The following is a 16,924-nucleotide window of genomic DNA, read 5'->3' as shown; positions in this document are numbered from 1 at the left end:
CGGGTGAGCTTCCACTCTCCCTACGCGCAGGTTGCCTTCCAGGATCTCTACTCCGTGCTGCCAGAGCCTCTTATTCCTACCACCAGAATACACCAGTTATCTCAAGTACATTACAACCGGTTATATACGTGTCTGTCCAGCCAGCACAGTTGTGGACTCCTTAACAAGAGGGACAGTGGATGGTGCCTGATTCATCTTGTATCACGCAGGCGGAGCATAGTAGATGATGTGCATCGGGATTTCTATGCATATTTACGGGATTAAGTCAAATTATGTCAGCGCCAGCTCTTTTAATATAAGGATTCTGAGCTTTTGGAAGGTGGATCATGTAAAAGAGTAATTTAAAAGTCATAGTCTTCTGAAATTTCCTAAAGACATTTCCTGAAGACTTAAAAATTTTTATATTCTTATTTTTAATGTGAACATGTTTTATAAAATCAGCCATATATTACTATGTATATGGGGACACTGGTCATTTATTTGCTCCCCACATCTGAATTGGACAGAATTTTTGGTCACAGATTCTCTTTGCTGTATACGAAAGATTTATACTAGAAACGTGTGTAAATCTAATGTCTGTAAATAAAAGTGTGTGTGAAAATGCACTAAGGGAGCTGTTTATAGAAAACATTTTTCCAAGTGAATAATATTTATATAAAAGGATAATTTCTGAACTTATCAGAGAATGTGCCTTTTATAGAGTAGTATTTTTCCCAGAATGATAAAGGCACTTGTATATTCCAGTCAAAATTCTCCTGGTATTGATTTTGTTTTTCCATAGTATATTTAAAACACGGGACTTATTCTTAAGAAGATTTTGAATTTATACAACACATATTCTAAAGTTGACAACTCCTCTTACTGTCATCACATTGGTATGTATTATGTATTATTTCTCATCCCATTAACAAAAAGATGACTGGCGTGGGCATTTAATGATTTTAACACAAATATTATTTGAAGGAATCAGTATATTATACGCTTGATTGGCAAGAAGCACTGAGGGCTGATGTGAACGCTGACGCAGAGCCGGGGTATAGAAAAGGACCCTAGGCATAAATCTCAGTGAAACACTTATTGTCCAAAGAACCAAAACTGTTGTGCTTGGAACTGAAGTTTTTATATGATTTTTATTTAAATGTTTTCATTTTCATTTTTTCCAGATTGGCCAAATTCAGAGCAAGGCACGGGGTAGGGTAGTGTGGGTTTGGGGATATTGTCGTTGGTGAGTGACTGTCAGTGTCTCTGTGCATTCAGAATGCAGCGTCACTGCTGCCTCTCGCCCTATCTCCCCGTGGTGGGCACAGCAGAGGTCTTTTAATAATGCATTCACTAAGTTGAAAAATAATATTCTTGGCTCTGGAACTACATATTTAACACACTCTCAGGCTATGCCATATGGAAAGCCTAGTGCTTTTGGACTGAGGTTCTGCCGTGCATAAATAAAACACTTGAGTGTTGACCTTTTTCAGTAAACAATACTAGAAATGTTGAGTACCTTTAAAATTCAAATGCAGGTTTTCAAATGTGTTCTCATTTTCATGGGCAGCTGAGACCAGCCTGCACTAATACCCAGCTAATCTGGGGGCTGTGAAGAGCTGGGGAATCAGTCCGACTCGGCTCCTCTATGCTTGTTTTAGCTCCATGTGCAGAGGCTCTGGGGCCCTGGGCTGTTCAATTCTCCCTACATGTAGGCGTTTTAATTTCCCAGGAGATCTGTCTCGTGTCTGGGCATTTGTATGGTGAGCATCAAATTTGGACCCACATGTATGCCTCCACCCAATTTTAATTAAGTGGTAAAACTGATCTTTATTTATTAGAATTTTGTTTCAAACCCCAGCATCCCTCCTTCTACCTGTACCTTTAAAAACATTTCTATTGGCTTAAAAAAAAAAAAAGTGTCTTTTCTTGCTCCTAAAAAAAAATATCTAAGGAGAAAACCTCCACTTCATTGTGGGATCTTGTCCAACTTTTATTACTGGTTCTTGGGATCACAACATGCAGAGTGGGAGTAGCTGGCTGGAGATTGTGTTTACCCAAAGATGATGATTACCAGCAGACCCGCAGTACTGCCTTGGGGCAGGTAGGTTCTAGGGCAGGACCTCCAGGTGGGAGAGCTGTATCTGACCTATTCCACTGAATTAAAAATTAAAATCTGTTTAGAAGCAGACTGGTCATTCTAGCCTAGAGCATCTAGTAGTAGTCCTAGGTTAATGAACATGTTTTAGAATCATGTTTCCTTTCTCTTTGCTTCAAATGGCCCCTCTCCCTTTGTTTTACTCCTCCTGTCTTTTTTCCTCTCTGAACGATGGAAGTAACCATGATCATTCCAACAATTCGAGCTGAGATACTGATTTATAAAAACATACACCCCTTGTAAGAAATGACATGTGTATTTAGCTTAGTATAATGTAATTTCAATCAGTTAACTGGAGTCATTAGTTAATACGGAATTTTTTTTTCTTATAAGTCTTGGGGGAAATTGCAGCTAATTTGAAAACAACTTCACATCATAACACTTAGTTAATACCCTGGATGCAACATGGAATCATTCCAATTTCTTAAGCCTATATTTGTACATCCAACAGTATGTAATGACTACTAATCTTACATTAGAAAGATCAGAAATCAATAGGACAGATCTTCAGTCTTTTTTTGTCTTTCATGACTGTGACATTTTTGAAGCATACTGGTTATCTTATAGAATATCCTTGATTTGGGTTTGTCTGATGTTCTCTCATGATTAAATTGAGGTTATAAAATTTTGGCAAGAATGCCACAGAGGTGGTAAAACCTTCTGAAGTGTATTAAGCATATCATGTCAATGTGTCTTATTACTGCCTGTTTGATAACATCAATTGAAACAATGTTTTCTCCAGTTAGCCAAATTATATCATTAATCAAACATAGTATTCTTGTATCATTCTTATGATTGAGGTTCATATTTAGTATTTTTAAAAATACACTTTTATAAATATGTATAAATTTTTGTGGATAAAATGATACTTCAGTGATTTGTAGTATAATTAACACTTTTCATAGCATTCTAGTTTTAGGCATTCATCTAAGGTTGCTCTTATTTTTAGTTTTCCGATTGGTAAAGTACAGTTTTTATGGAAACTACCTGAGATGATACATGAGAAAGTGATAGCAGATAGTAGTTGCTTGGCAAATTTTAGGTAAAGTAGAATTCTGATTTTGGTAATTTTTGTGTTAAAAAAAAATCACATTCAATCTCAGGGCAGCAAAATATCTAAAAAAAGTCATGAGTTATCTACATATTATAGTAAGCACTGTCAGCAAATGTTTAACTTGGAACCTAAAAACACTTCAATAATCACAATTAATATAGAGATTTTTAACATTTCTGGCTCTTCAAGTTAGCTACTTGTTTCTTCTTTAATTGCCCTGCTAAAAGACACTTTAAATTTATCAATAATTCATCTTTTCATTCATTTAGTGGTTTTTTATCTAACTGTTAGAATTGATCATTAGATATAAATGACAGGAAAGCTCTAGATTTATCAGACTTCAAGGTTCAGACTTCTGAGATCTATTAATAGATAAGGAACAGGAACGAGGTTTAGCTTCTATTTCTCAGGCTAAACCTCTGTGCCTAATTCACCCTTTGTAGACATTTATTCCCTATTTTTAATTTTATGTGCTGATGTAAGGGGCTGTCTCACATAACATCAAAGTTCTGGGAGTCAGAGCGTTTCCTCGAGGTAAAAAAAAAAAAAATCTAAACATGTTTTGCCGGCCGGGCGCGGTGGCTCACGCCTGTAATCCGTGCACTTTGGGAGGCCGAGATGGGCGGATCACGAGGTCAGCAGATCGAGACCATCCTGGCTAACACGGTGAAACCCCGTCTCTACTAAAATACAAAAAAAAAAAAAAAATTAGCCGGGCGCGGTGGTGGGCGCCTGTAGTCCCAGCTACTCGGGAGGCTGAGGCAGGAGAATGGCGCGAACCCGGGAGGCGGAGCTTGCAGTGAGCCGAGATGGTGCCACTGCACTCCAGCCTGGGCGACAGAGTGAAGACTCCGCCTCAAAAAAAAAAAAAAAAAAAAAAAAAAAAAAAACATGTTTTGCCTATAGCTGTATGCTTTTGATTATTTCTGCAACCGTTTTCTGAATCTATGATACACTCACGGACATACCTATAGGCATATCGAAAATAATGCATTGTGGCTTAAAATGTTTCACCAGAAAAATCTGGCTCGTTGCTCATTTATTGACTGAACATGTGTGTTTTGCTAGGTCAGTGCTTATATATACGATAGTGAACAAAAGAAACAGAATGCCTGCTTGCATGGAATGCCAGTCTAGTGGGAGCAATAGACATTGAGAAACAAGTAAATGAAAAATATGTAAAAGCACACAAAAAATGTTAAAGAACGAGTTGCTGTAAGAAAGGATGTTCATCAATAATGTAAAAAATGTAAGAAAAGATTGAATTTCAAGTGAGTCCTGTGATCTCTCAGCCAGTGTTCTGTCTGCAGGTTGAAGCCAGGAACGCTGTAACATCACATTTGTGAACCCTTAAGATTAGAAAATAGGAAGGCCAGGGACCGTGGCTCATGCCTGTAATCCCAGCACTTTGGGAGGCCGAGGTGGGCAGATCACAAGGTCAGGAGTTTGAGACCACCCTGACCAACATGGTGAAACCCCGTCTCTACTAAAAATACGAAAATTAGCCAGGCATGGTGGCTGAGGTGAGAGGATCACTTGAACCTGGGAGGCAGAGGTTGCACTGAGCCGAGATCTCACCGTTGCACTCCAGCCTGGGTGACAGAGCGAGACTCCGTCTCAAAAAAAAAAGTGATTAAAAAAAAAAAATTAGCCAGGTGTGACCTGTGGGTGCCTGTAATCCCAGCTACTCGGGAGGCTGAGGCAGGAGAATTTCTTGAACCCGGGAGGCGGGTGGAGGAGGTTGCAGTGAGCCGAGATTGTACCACTGCACTCCAGCTTGGGCAATAAGAGACAAACTCCGTCTCAAAAAGAAAAAACATTAAAAGACAGGAAAGTTCATTTTGTAAATTTCTCACGCAGTGCTGCACTGTTGAGCATAGAAAGTCAACCAGCTGCTGCTTCAAAAATTTCAAGAAGCATTCTCCTTCCCTTCCTCCTTTTAACTAATTACTCAAAGAGCTATGGATTGACTGTATACTACAGTGGCTGTCAAATTTGGATGCGTATCAGAATCTCCTTTGGAGCTGTTTTTAAAAATGCCTGCACCTCACATCAGACATCAAAATCCCCTGGGGGTGAAGACCAGGCATATGCATTTGGAAAAGCCTCCTCAGGCAATTTGATTCAATTGCAATGCCCATCAGAGGTTGAGAGCCACTGTGTGCCAGGCACACAGCATAGCTTTGTGGCTACTGAGAGAAGCAAATAGCCATCCACGGGACAGATACATTTCTGTATGGTTTGTAAGTTTAATATTGAAGCATTTGATTGCTCTATGGAAAACTTACATTTTCCTCCTGAACTAAACTAATCCTTTAAGTGTTCTTGTGCCATGGAAATCCCTATTTTTATCCAACAATTCCTTTGAGGTGGAAACCTGGGATTCGTTTTTGAGTGTTACCTTCTTGGGCCCTCTCACTTCCACATTCCAGTTGCTCACCAAATGCTGCCTCTTCTCTCTCCAGAAGTACCTCTCAAATCTGTTCCCTCTCTTCATCTCCACTTCCACTGCCACTGCCTCATCTGGCCTGGTCTCCCATAATTACCTCCGAATAGATTTACCCTCCTCGGGCTTGTCTTCCTGTAGAGCTTACTCTGTACTTCTCTAAGAATTATCGCTCTAAATTACAAATTTGACCCCGTCACTCCCCATTTAAAACATTCCATTTGGTCCCCATTGCCTGTGGGAGTTAAACTCCTTAGCATCCTGCCTACATTTTTAGCATCATTCTCCACTTTTTCACCATGTTCCCTTTAAACTACAGCCAAACAAAAGCACTCATTTTCTGTAGCATGCCACATACTTTTCACACAGAAGTATTTTTGATCATAGTGTTGTCAATGCCCGAAACACATTTTAAGGTGTTTTATTATCCCTCCTCACCAATTTTTTCCTCTATTTAACCTTGGAGAAAATCTAAAATCACCTTTAAAGTTAATTGTTTTTTCTTCCGTGCTATTCCTATGAACCTGTGTTTTAATGCATTTGCCCATGTATCTGTATACCTGCTTTATACTGACGTATTTATCCAGGCCTCCCTTCTTTGGAGTGAGTTTCTTGTTCACCTAGAATTTAAAATGGTGCTGCACACAGTGGAAGTTACTAAGTATTCACTGAATGAATGGGAATGAAATCGGTCTGCCGTAAACCCTACCCACTGGCACTAAGTCCATTCTTTGGCGAATTGCTTGATTAATCTAGTTCACCTTCTATATCTGCTTTACTTCTAATATGTGAAGATCAGTCTTATCCTGTATCTTTGGCCCCAGGTCACAAACCTAGTAAGTTGTCATTCTAAACCTGGCACCAACTCTTTGGAATTCCGGCAGTCATTGTGGGCCATTTCCATAGTTGCACTAAGTTCTCAAGGTCAAATGATTGAATCCCAATAAAGTTACCACAAGCTCAGATTTTCGAGAAAGGAAAGTGGAAGCATTTAACCTAGTGTCATATTATATTGGTTCCAGGACTGGGTCTTACTGGCTTGTTCTGTGAATGTCTGATGCTAGCTCTGGGTTGGTGAGTAAATCCCCCCATCACCACCTCAGCCTGAAATTCCATGTGTATTTTGTTTATTCTCCCCTTCCCAATGTGCAGATTATTTTGCTTGCAGGGGAGGACTCACAAAATGGGAGTTGAACAGTTCTGTCATCTTTGCTGTTTATTGTTAATGGCCTTCCCCAAAAGTGTTGCTATTTTTCCTTGTTCTTCCTCTGAAGATATTTTAAAATACGTTCTATAAACATCCCGTTGGTATGTTTTTCAAAGTGTTCACTCCTAGTCCTGTATTTAGGCATCTTCAGCGTTCTTCTAGGAATTATTCCCACACACTGGTGTTTGACTTTACTCTTGTGTCCTTGGTACCATTTATTACTTGTCATTTTAGAATCAGAATTCATCAGAGAAGTCATTTTGTAAGCCATAGTGATTCCTATAGTGGCACCTCCTTTTCTTTCGCTAGGATTATGACTATCTAATTATAGAATCAAAATTTTATTTTTCTAAATCTCTCTTACACTTATTAGCCCTGTTACCTGTGTGTTTATATCATACTCATATTTTCTCTGAACCTTAAAAAAATGTTTTCTGTAAGTCAGTGATGTGGATCTGATTAGAATTAATGTTCTCTATCCTCACTATTATGAACTCTAAGCTGCATAGTAACTTTCTTCCAAAAGTCCTGTCATCTTCATATTGTTATTGACTTTTTTTGCAGCTGGTCAATAGCAAGGCTGTTATATAGCTCTTCTCTGCCATGAAAGGTTGTAAACAGACTCCTGCCATTCCTATCCTGGTTTAATTAAAGCATTGTAAATCTGCTCTCCATGACTTTATTTAAAGCTCTCTTAAAATAGATAATATTTTATGTATTGTTTTTGATCTCTTGGTTAATGAATTCTGAGATTACTTTCTATGTTGTAAAAAAATGTGCTTTATTTTCTTTCTACTGAAATGATCTATTTTATGCTTTCTTTGAGCAGTAAAACCTAGTTGTAGTATTTCATGAGTTGGTGAGTAAATGTATGTTTATATTGTCAAGACTTTCCTAATCTTTTCAGTCTTTTATAAAGAAGCTCACTTTAGTTTTCTAGTTGATAAACCAGCATCTTTATGTAGGAAAACATTGTACTTTGGAAGCATGAATTTAAATCCCTTGACATTTTTCTCAAAGCAACTTTTTAGAGAATAAAACTCCCGTTGTCATTATATACATACGGAGACCAATATAATCTGAATAACTTGACTTAAATGTAAAACAGTAAAGAGGCAGCTATGTCCTTTCAGCAGCCTCCAACACTCCCGATTTCACACATTTGAGTTTACCATTTCCTGCCTGAGCTGCCTGCACACTTTCCCTCTCTCTCTTCCCACATAGGTTTTTGTTTTTTTTTTTAATCTTTTGAGACTCAGCCCATATTATTCTCTATTCATGGTGCTTTCCTGATACCACAGATGAAAATAACACCTTTCTTCTGCCTCAACCACACACTTCTACAATAAATGTTTTTCTTTAATATTATTTGTTTCAACATCTAGTTATTGACCTCTAAGGTATTATGGAGACACATTTTTTATGAATGGAAATAAAGCCTGATTAGCAGGCAGAAGTTTATTTCTGAACCATTATATTTAAAAAAGCACAAGTGACAAAAGCTTTCAAAATACCAACAGCATGTAAGTATTTTGTGTTTTTAAAATCGAAATGAAATATGTAGGTTGTGTGAGTACTGTGGTTTATTTTTTGAAGCGTATGAATCATAATTATCACTATCCATTTCAAAAGACCCAGGCACCATTGTGTAAAGGACAGTATTAAACAGAATCTGAAGCTTGGTGCAGTGGTCAGTAACTGGGCAGAGAGGACAGGTGCCAATAGGATATCCTAGTACGTACCAGCTTCTCATGGCCTCCGCTTTCTCAGCTCTTGGTGGCATTATCAGTTGGAACGGAGAAGGGGAGGATATAATGTACAATCACACTGCTGAATAGAATGAGTCCAAATGGTCAACCATGTTCTGGCCAACAGACCACACTACCCCTTAATGCTTCCCAGTGGTGAGGTGAGCTCCCAGCATGGAGTGCTCCATAGGAGTCCTGCGTTTTCAGTTGCTCCAGGTCGTAGGTTTCGTGGCTAGAATGGCATACTCCGTTGTATGGCCCATCAGGTTCCAGTTTTAGAATGACCATAAGGAAAACAAATGGCGTTTCCTGGTAAGATCTCATCATCAGTGACCAGACAAATTCCTATGACAAGTCCATCTTCTGCGTGCAGGGTATCATGCTAAGAGGTTTGTAATCTCGCCTTGCCTCTTGTGTACAAATATCTGGGAAATTAATGGAAGAGAAAACACAAATACATAGATATACAAAAACACACACACACACAATAAGAAGACATGTTAAAAGGACACATAGAACAGTGGTTGTCAAAATACATTTGTTCAGTGGTTTGATGGTGGATACAAGCTTAATAATTTTTGCTGTATCTGTACCATCAAAACATTTATTTACTTATTCATTTTTACGCAGTTCAATAAAGTACTCATTTTAACCTCATCCTAAACAATGATGTCTGGTTTTCTTTTAATATTTTTTCCCCTGACGCATATTAGGTTGAACTATATGAAACTGCCAATATTTGACCATTTTTTAAATCCACAGAAACATCGATTTCACATGACTCAAAGCAAATACAGCTATTAAAAATTAAAATAATGGTGTTGGTTCCCACATTAAATCCTCTGACATACCACCCTTGGGGAACTCTGGAGTTTAGAGAAGCAAGTGGTTGTAGAGAATCGATCTTACACGGTGTCTTGGAGGAGGTGGGCCTTTAAGTGAGCCTAAAAAGAGAGAAGCATAGAGAAGAGAAGGAACAGCCACACCCACAGTGGAGCAGCTGTGAGCACTGGCGTGTAGGAGGCAGCGTGTAACACCAGGCAGAAAGGAAGGCCGAAGGACTAGAGGGAGAGCGACTAGCTCCTTTGATGTCTCAACCCTTGCTTTTATTTGAAAACCATGTTTTCAAAAAAAGCATATGAGCACAGTTTTAAGGCCTCTCTCAAATCTCCTAAAAATTATTCTCTTAGTGTTTCGAATACCTCGAGCAGGATCAGGTACTTCTGCTAGAGAGCACATGGTTGTCACCAGGGTGACCATGTTGGCAAGAGCTCTGTAAGGTAAGTAAAGGAGGCATGAATCTGAACTGCATGAAGACAGCTGCTTAGGCTATCAAATCCCAGGGAAGGCCCTACTGCCAATGTTAGCAACTGACTGAATTGAGGCTCCCTCCAGTGCATTCTAGAGGTTCCCTTGGCCACTCCTGTGGACATCTTTATATCTCGCTGGCCCATCTCTACTGTGCAAAGACTTCAGCCTCAGGCCTGTGCCCTTACCAGGTGCAAGTAATGGGTTATCACCCAGCACATTCCTCTGCGCTTGCTATAAAAATATATTAAAGGTCAGTTTCCCAGGATCAGTTTCCATGGTTGCCATGCCCCTGGAAGGCCCTGACTTAGCCCTGTCTGAGGTGCATTCCAGCAGGGAATGTGGAAGCATCTGGCAAATTGGCCATGGAACAACATGAACCATAGTTTTTGGAATAAAAAAGGAACAAATGTGTGGAAAAAACTCAGAGTGCATCACGTCATAGAAATGTGTGTCCTTATTACATTTAGAGCTCAATATAATTTAAGAAATTATGGCTAGGATTTATTATTTTCTTATATTTAAAGAGAATAAACATATATGTGTATTTTTTTTTAAAACTTAATTCTTTTAGAGCACTTTTAGGTTCACAGCAATTTTGAGCAGAAGGTACAGAAATTTCCCATGTATCTGCTATGGTTTGAGTTTGTCCCCACCAACACTCATGTTTAAACTTGATCCCCAGTGTGGCAGTGTTGGGAGGTGGGCCTAATAGGAGCTGTTTGGGTCATGGGGTCAGATCGCTCATGAATGGCTTGGTGTTGTTCTTGAAGTAGTGAGTGAGTTCTCGCTCAAGGAAGACTGAATTAGTTCACCGAGGAATGTTCTCATGAGAGTGAGTTGTTATAAATAGGATGCCCCTGAGGTTTTGCCTCTTCACACATGTTCACTTCCCCCTCGATCTTCTCTGCCATGTTATGATGCAGCATGAAACGGCCTTACCAGAAGCCAAGCAGATGTTGGCACCATGCCTTTTGTACATCCTGGAACCATGGGCTAAATCTTTATCAATTACTCGGCCTCGGGTATTCTGTTATAGCAACACTAAACAGACTAAGACATAGCATGTCTCCCCCATAGTAGATCCCCCCCCAGACTTCAGACATGCATGGTCTCCCCCATAGTAACATCCCCCTCAGAGCTGTTACTATTGATAAGCCTACGTTAACAGCAGAGTTCACAGAGTAGACGTGTTTTATTGACAATTGCTGTTTGGTGAATAGGGTTAACGATTTGTGTCTAGCAAAAAGAATAAGGCAGGGCTGCTCCCTTAAGATAATAGTGTCTGAATCCCCCTTAAAAATAAATAAATAAATAAACAAAAAAACTTAAAGGGAGAAAGTAGAAACCAACAATAATAACCACAAAAGCAATCCATAAATGAATCTCAGGGCTGAGACGGAGTTGAAACTGTACACAGATCTTTAAAACGTCAAAGTAATTTTCTTTCTTTCTATTTTTATTTATTTATTCATTTTTTGAGACAGTCTCACTCTGTTGCCCAGGTTGGAGTGCAGTGGCACAATCTCAGCTCACTGCAACCTCTGCCTCCCAGGCTCAAGCAGTTCTCATGCCTCAGCCTCCCAAGTAGCTGGGATTACAGACATGCGATTACAGACATGCGCCACCACACCTGGCTAATTTTTTTTGTATTTTTAGTAGAGATGGGGTTTCACCATGTTGGCCAGGCTGCTCTCGAACTCCTGGCCTCAAATTGATCCACCTGCCTTGGGCTCCCACAGTGCTGGGATTACAGGTGTGAGCCACTGCACCCTGCCTGATTTTATTTCTTGTGAGTCCAGGGAAACCATAACTTCTGGCAATTACTATATTTCATTGTCCTTGAAAATACAGTGAATTTTATTTGAATATTTATTTGTTTGCATTTGAAAATGCAGTTTTTATTATTATTGGGTGTGGTAAGGCCAACAGATCAGGAGATGAAAAGATAGTTTGTTACTCACAGTTTGCAAGAGAAGGACGCATGCCATGCCACACAATGAGGAGCCACACAGGGAGGCGCCAGGCTCAGTCAGAAGGGAGAGGAAGTGAGAGCACCTCTATTGTGATTTCTGCAAAAGAGGAGACAAGGCAAGGTGGGATAAACAGGCACAGGATGGGTTAGTTTGAATAATTTAAGCTCTGGGGTATAAGGGCTCTGTCTATTACGTGATACTTGGCTCTGGGGTGATTAGGCCAGAGGAATGAATGGTGGTTGAGAATCTGAGAGCCAGTAGGTGGTCGAGGGTCTGGGCTCTGGATTGGTTGGTTTGCCTTTGACGTGTGTGCTCCCCGGTGAGGTGTTTGCTCTCTTGGATTGGCTAGCCCCGGGAGGGGTGATCCCGCCAATGTCAGCAAGAACCCATATGTCAGAACATCAGGAATATAGAAAATCAAACAGTAATGATTAATGCAGCATGTTTCTACATATTTATGTGTGTGTGTATATATACACCCACTCACTCATAATATTTAATCAATAAATTTGTGTATGTGGGAGGGAAGGGTATGTGTCTACTAAGTACTAGGCACTGTTTTGGCTGATGGCAATTTACCAAGAAAAACATTTTTAAAAGGTTAAAAATAATCCCTCATGAATTACTAATTTATCAAAGAAATAACTATGTAGTATAACCTCAGATGCCAAGAAATCCTAGAGAGAAAGAAAATAAGGTTAGTAGAAAGACAGAAGGTAACTGCAGTTGCATTTTAGGTAGAGGTCGGGGATGACATTTTGTCAGAGAAGGGCCCAGGTGAGGGAACAGGGTGGTTGCACAATTATCTGGAGGAACCACAAGTGCAAAGTCACTAAGAGAAGATCACACTTGCTAGGCTCAAGGAAGAGTAAAAATACCTGTGTTGTGGGAGCTCCAAGAGAAGCAGAAGCTTTAGGAAATGATGTTGCCAAGGTGACCAGGGGCCAGAAGCTGAAGGACTTTGGAAACCACCCAAGAAGGATGGGAAACTGTGTCTGTTTCTGCGAAGCTGAAACCCTAAGCCCTATGAAGACAAGAGTTAAGCTTTAAAATCAAAATGCAAATGAAGTAGCCATCAGCCCACTCTATTTCCTTATTTTCTACACTATTAGATTTTTTTTATGTTCATTTGAAATGGCTTAGTTTGCAAATAGGGAAACTTAATATCTTTCTCCCCAAAGATCTACATTTAGAAGTTATTTTTACAGTTTAAAACAAATGAAAACTTCTCCACACAATGCAAAAGGACAGCTTCAGGTCATGACTGAAAATGACTTTCTGTACCATTGAGTTGCCTTGGCATCCGTGTGGTATTTAAATAAAACGAAATGCAATTTTTTTAACTGCTACACTTTTGTAAATCTAAGAGATGAAAAAGGAGCTATGAACAATCAACAATTTGTTTTTATTTTCTATTAAATTGTACTGTTTTTTGTACTTGGTATCGTTTACTGAATATAAAGTAAAATTCACTCGCACTCCACTTACTGTAAGAGTGCCTACAAAGAAAACCTCATTTCAAATCTAATTGTGGACATTGTGCCTTCATTAAAAATTCATAGGGTTTGTGAATGTGTCACATAAGTATGAGTCTCCATTATTTCCTCAGCTCTTTTCCCACTGCCAGTTCTGATCAGAATTTTAAAACACCCATATCAAGAAAGGTGTTCTCTGAAGAACAAAAAAAAAAAAAAAAAAGAGGGAATAAAGAAAAGAAATTATGAATGTAAATAGAAAGACCTTGTGACCAAACATGCTGCAGTTTTCCAGTTTCGCTTCAGCATATGTAGGTCAATGGACAGGGGCAAAACAACCTTCCCTAACCTCTACATCTTGGTATTGCTATTTAACTGTTCCTCTCAGCAAATTTCAGTGTGTTATTCAGTAGCAGCTGATCAGTTGTTTGTTTTGTTGTAGATAATGGGAGGACACTAAAGAGTAGACTGTTGGAGTTAGCTTCTTTTCCATCCTAATTCTCACACTTCTTCATCCACATCAGCAAGACCTCAGTAACATACAAAATGCATATTTTGTGCATGTTGCTCACACAGTGGACAAGACAATCAATGCTACACAGTTAAATCGTTTGGGTAGGCTCTATGTTGAGATCCTATTGTTTATACTTTATATGCATTCACTGGTTTGCGTCAAGAATATGCAAAGTCAAGAAAACGAGTGGATAGCATAAAATAAGAACATATAACTGTAACACAACTGTGATTACATGGCATGAAGGAAATACACCTTTCTGGATTTCATATATAAGTGCACAGTAATTGTATTATGTTTAGTATATTTCGGAAATTACCTTTTCTCCTCATATAATCTTATTTTTGCAGTTTAGCTCAGCAAGGAGCTTCCAAATCCAGAAACAATTTCAGCTCAATACAATTGGAAGGATATGACTATAACCTCCATTTTATTTTGCATCACATTTTTAATATTAACTCATGTTTTCTCTTTTCCTTGCTGCCCTTCCTAACATGGCCCGCTCGCCTCTTTGGTTCCCAAGCATGTGCTCCAACAGCAGATTACATATCCAAAAGATCCCTGCCATTGCTGGTCATTGCTCTGAATTTCACATTACACAAATCTTTCCCCATTTGATCTACTGGACCAGAGGAATTTACAAACCAAAACCATGATGCTTGTGCTGAACCCCGGTCACATACAGGCTCAAACTACCTAGTTTATTATTCTGCTCTCATGTGTATCAACAATGAATCAAAGCAAAATACTGGTAGAAAAAAAATGTAGACCAGAATATGTACTTTTCAGGTGGGAATAGTGGCTGGGAAGTTGTGCTCATGAAGCTGTCCTTAATGGAGTTTTTGCTGCAGCTGTCGTAGTCAAAAGCATTTCTTTCAGAGGGCCTATCTAAAAGGATCTAGATTTTAAGTCTCAAAATATATGACAGTTTTGCTAGTAATGTTTTATTCCTTTCAGCTCCTCCAAAAGGCATTATACGTTAGCCTCTCCAATGACTCGTGAGATGAGGATTGAAAGCATCAAGTGGAAAAGCTCAGGAAACTGGCCCACAGGGTACTTGTGACAGGAGCTCTCCTCTGGTATGCAAATTGTGCTGCCAAACTGCTGTGCAGGTTTCTTAGGAGAGTCAGAGAAAGCGACTTGCCCAGATCAGTTCTCAGGGTCTCAGTTTATCGCTACTGGGAATGAAAAAATAGCTGCCACAATAGGTGATGATTCTAATCAGCATGCGGGGGGACTTTGATTTGAGTGTCCCACGTGATAACTGACATTTATCCTCACTCTCTCAGCACCTCCAGAATGTCAGCGATCCCTTGGGATAGGAGTTAGAAGTTGGGTTTTCTGGTTTATTCAGCTTGTGGCTTTACCCACCTCTATAGTACTCACCCCTATCCTCCCCCTCACAATTGACCCTAGTTTCTATAGCTCCTCTTCCCAATGACAGATAGAAAGGAGAACTGCATTCCAGGCCCCTTCTTTGTAGCTAGCTTCCAACATGATGAGATAGCTTGTGTTAGAGAGAGTGTATTTGGTACAAGTAAGAGAAGTAGAACAGAAAAAGGTTCTGGCAGAAAGGGGGTGAGGTAAGAAAAAGTAGTAGTAACCCGACTCCACCTCCCAGCCTTTCTATACATAATGCTGGGACCAGCCTTTCTACCTTGCCATCCACCTCACTCACTGGTGCATTCTTTCAGGCAGTACAGTTGTGGTGAGGCTGTGAGTGATTTAGAGATTGCAAATAGAAGCTGTTGACATGGGGAGAATGGACCTGGACAGTCCTTGATAATGATGATGTTTATACCTTCTTTATCCCAAGCCCTCAGCTCAAACCACCAATTTACCCTCAATATATGTATATATATATATTTGGACAGAGTGAAGCCCAATTTGGGTTACAGATCAACCCTAGGTAGACGCTTTATATGTTTGTTCTCTCTCTCTTTCTCTAAATACACAATTATTATTCTGACTTATTTAAGAAAAATGTGCCTGTCAATAAAGCATGGGTCTTGAGTTGTCTTTCAGCAGTGATTTCTGCTGGTTTGCCCAGATTCTTTCACTTGCCTACTTCTAGAACTGAAGTCGAGGGTTTGAGAAGGCCGACTGGGATAAGGGCCCTGTAAAGGTACAATAAATCTTCAGGTCCTGATTGCCGTGGGAACCTCAGACCAGGGCTTGACCTTGCCATGGCAGGCTGTCTCCTGGTGCATTGTTGATGTTGGCACTTCCCCTCAAGCAACTCACTACTCCTGGCTCATTTTTCTGGTTTCAGCCAACTTTTTTGTTTTCTTTCTTTTTTAGAAGCAGATGTCTTAGCAGAGTTGCCTTTACCAAGCCTAGCAGAAAGCCTAGTAATACACAAGTAAGTGATTTTATACAGAATCTCGTTGTTGTTTTCTCGTAAGAGACACGCTCCTAAGAGTATCTAATTTGCCATGCTGTAGCAAGTTCGTATCTGCCGGTGCTTTTTAGTTTGTTTAGCTACCTAACTGTATTATTGCAAACTTTTTGAAGACAGGGTCTATGTCTTGCTCACTATCATGTTCTTGGTATCAAGCACAGTGCTACATACAGTCAACATCTTATAAAGATCTGTTGCATAACTGCATCTGCCCCCAGGGATGGAACTAACCTTTACCCTAGACTTCTTTCTCTCTTTAGAGACAATTAAACCCAGAGGAACCTTCTAGTCTGACTTTTTGTTGGAGAAAGTTGGAGTTCCCCAAATCTATAAAAACAGAGGTCCAGGCTAGGACACATTGAGTCCTGGACTCTGCCATTCATTGGCTTTCTGACCTTGGGTAAAAATCCGAGGGAGTAGCCTTCTGGACCTTAGTTTATTTTCTTTTGTAAAAAGTTGGAATAACATCTATCTCGTAGGTGGTTGTGAGTCTTTTTCATGAGATTGAGGATGTGAGCTGCTTGCCACAGTGGCTGCTATATAGTGAGCTATTTTCCCAGCGGTTGCCTCTGGTAAGTATGGTTGGCTGGCAGATAAGGAGTAAGGGAATGGCACTCCCCTTTTACTTTATAGACTTTAGCTTTGTTTGAACTCATTA

General features: G+C 39.7%; 1 protein-coding gene across 9 annotated transcripts in view; it reads left to right on the top strand.

The window, feature by feature from the left end:
• Positions 1-16,924, top strand: part of ENOX1 (ecto-NOX disulfide-thiol exchanger 1) — a 324,009-nt gene that overhangs the window by 86,254 nt on the left and 220,831 nt on the right. For 2 of the 9 annotated variants that reach the window (XM_077974447.1, XM_077974445.1), the window contains exon 3: positions 16,167-16,227. The exons of 6 other annotated variants lie outside the window; for them this stretch is intronic. The gene's annotated coding sequence lies outside the window, so the exon portion shown is untranslated. Of the gene's footprint in view, positions 1-14,822; positions 14,945-16,166; positions 16,228-16,924 lie in introns of those variants that run through there. One more of the 9 variants, XM_028837549.2, reaches the window with a different exon arrangement.

This window comes from Macaca mulatta, chromosome 17 (genome assembly GCF_049350105.2).
Source record: "Macaca mulatta isolate MMU2019108-1 chromosome 17, T2T-MMU8v2.0, whole genome shotgun sequence".
Taxonomy (NCBI): Eukaryota; Metazoa; Chordata; class Mammalia; order Primates; family Cercopithecidae; genus Macaca; species Macaca mulatta.
This window is presented reverse-complemented; position numbering and strand designations above follow the sequence as displayed.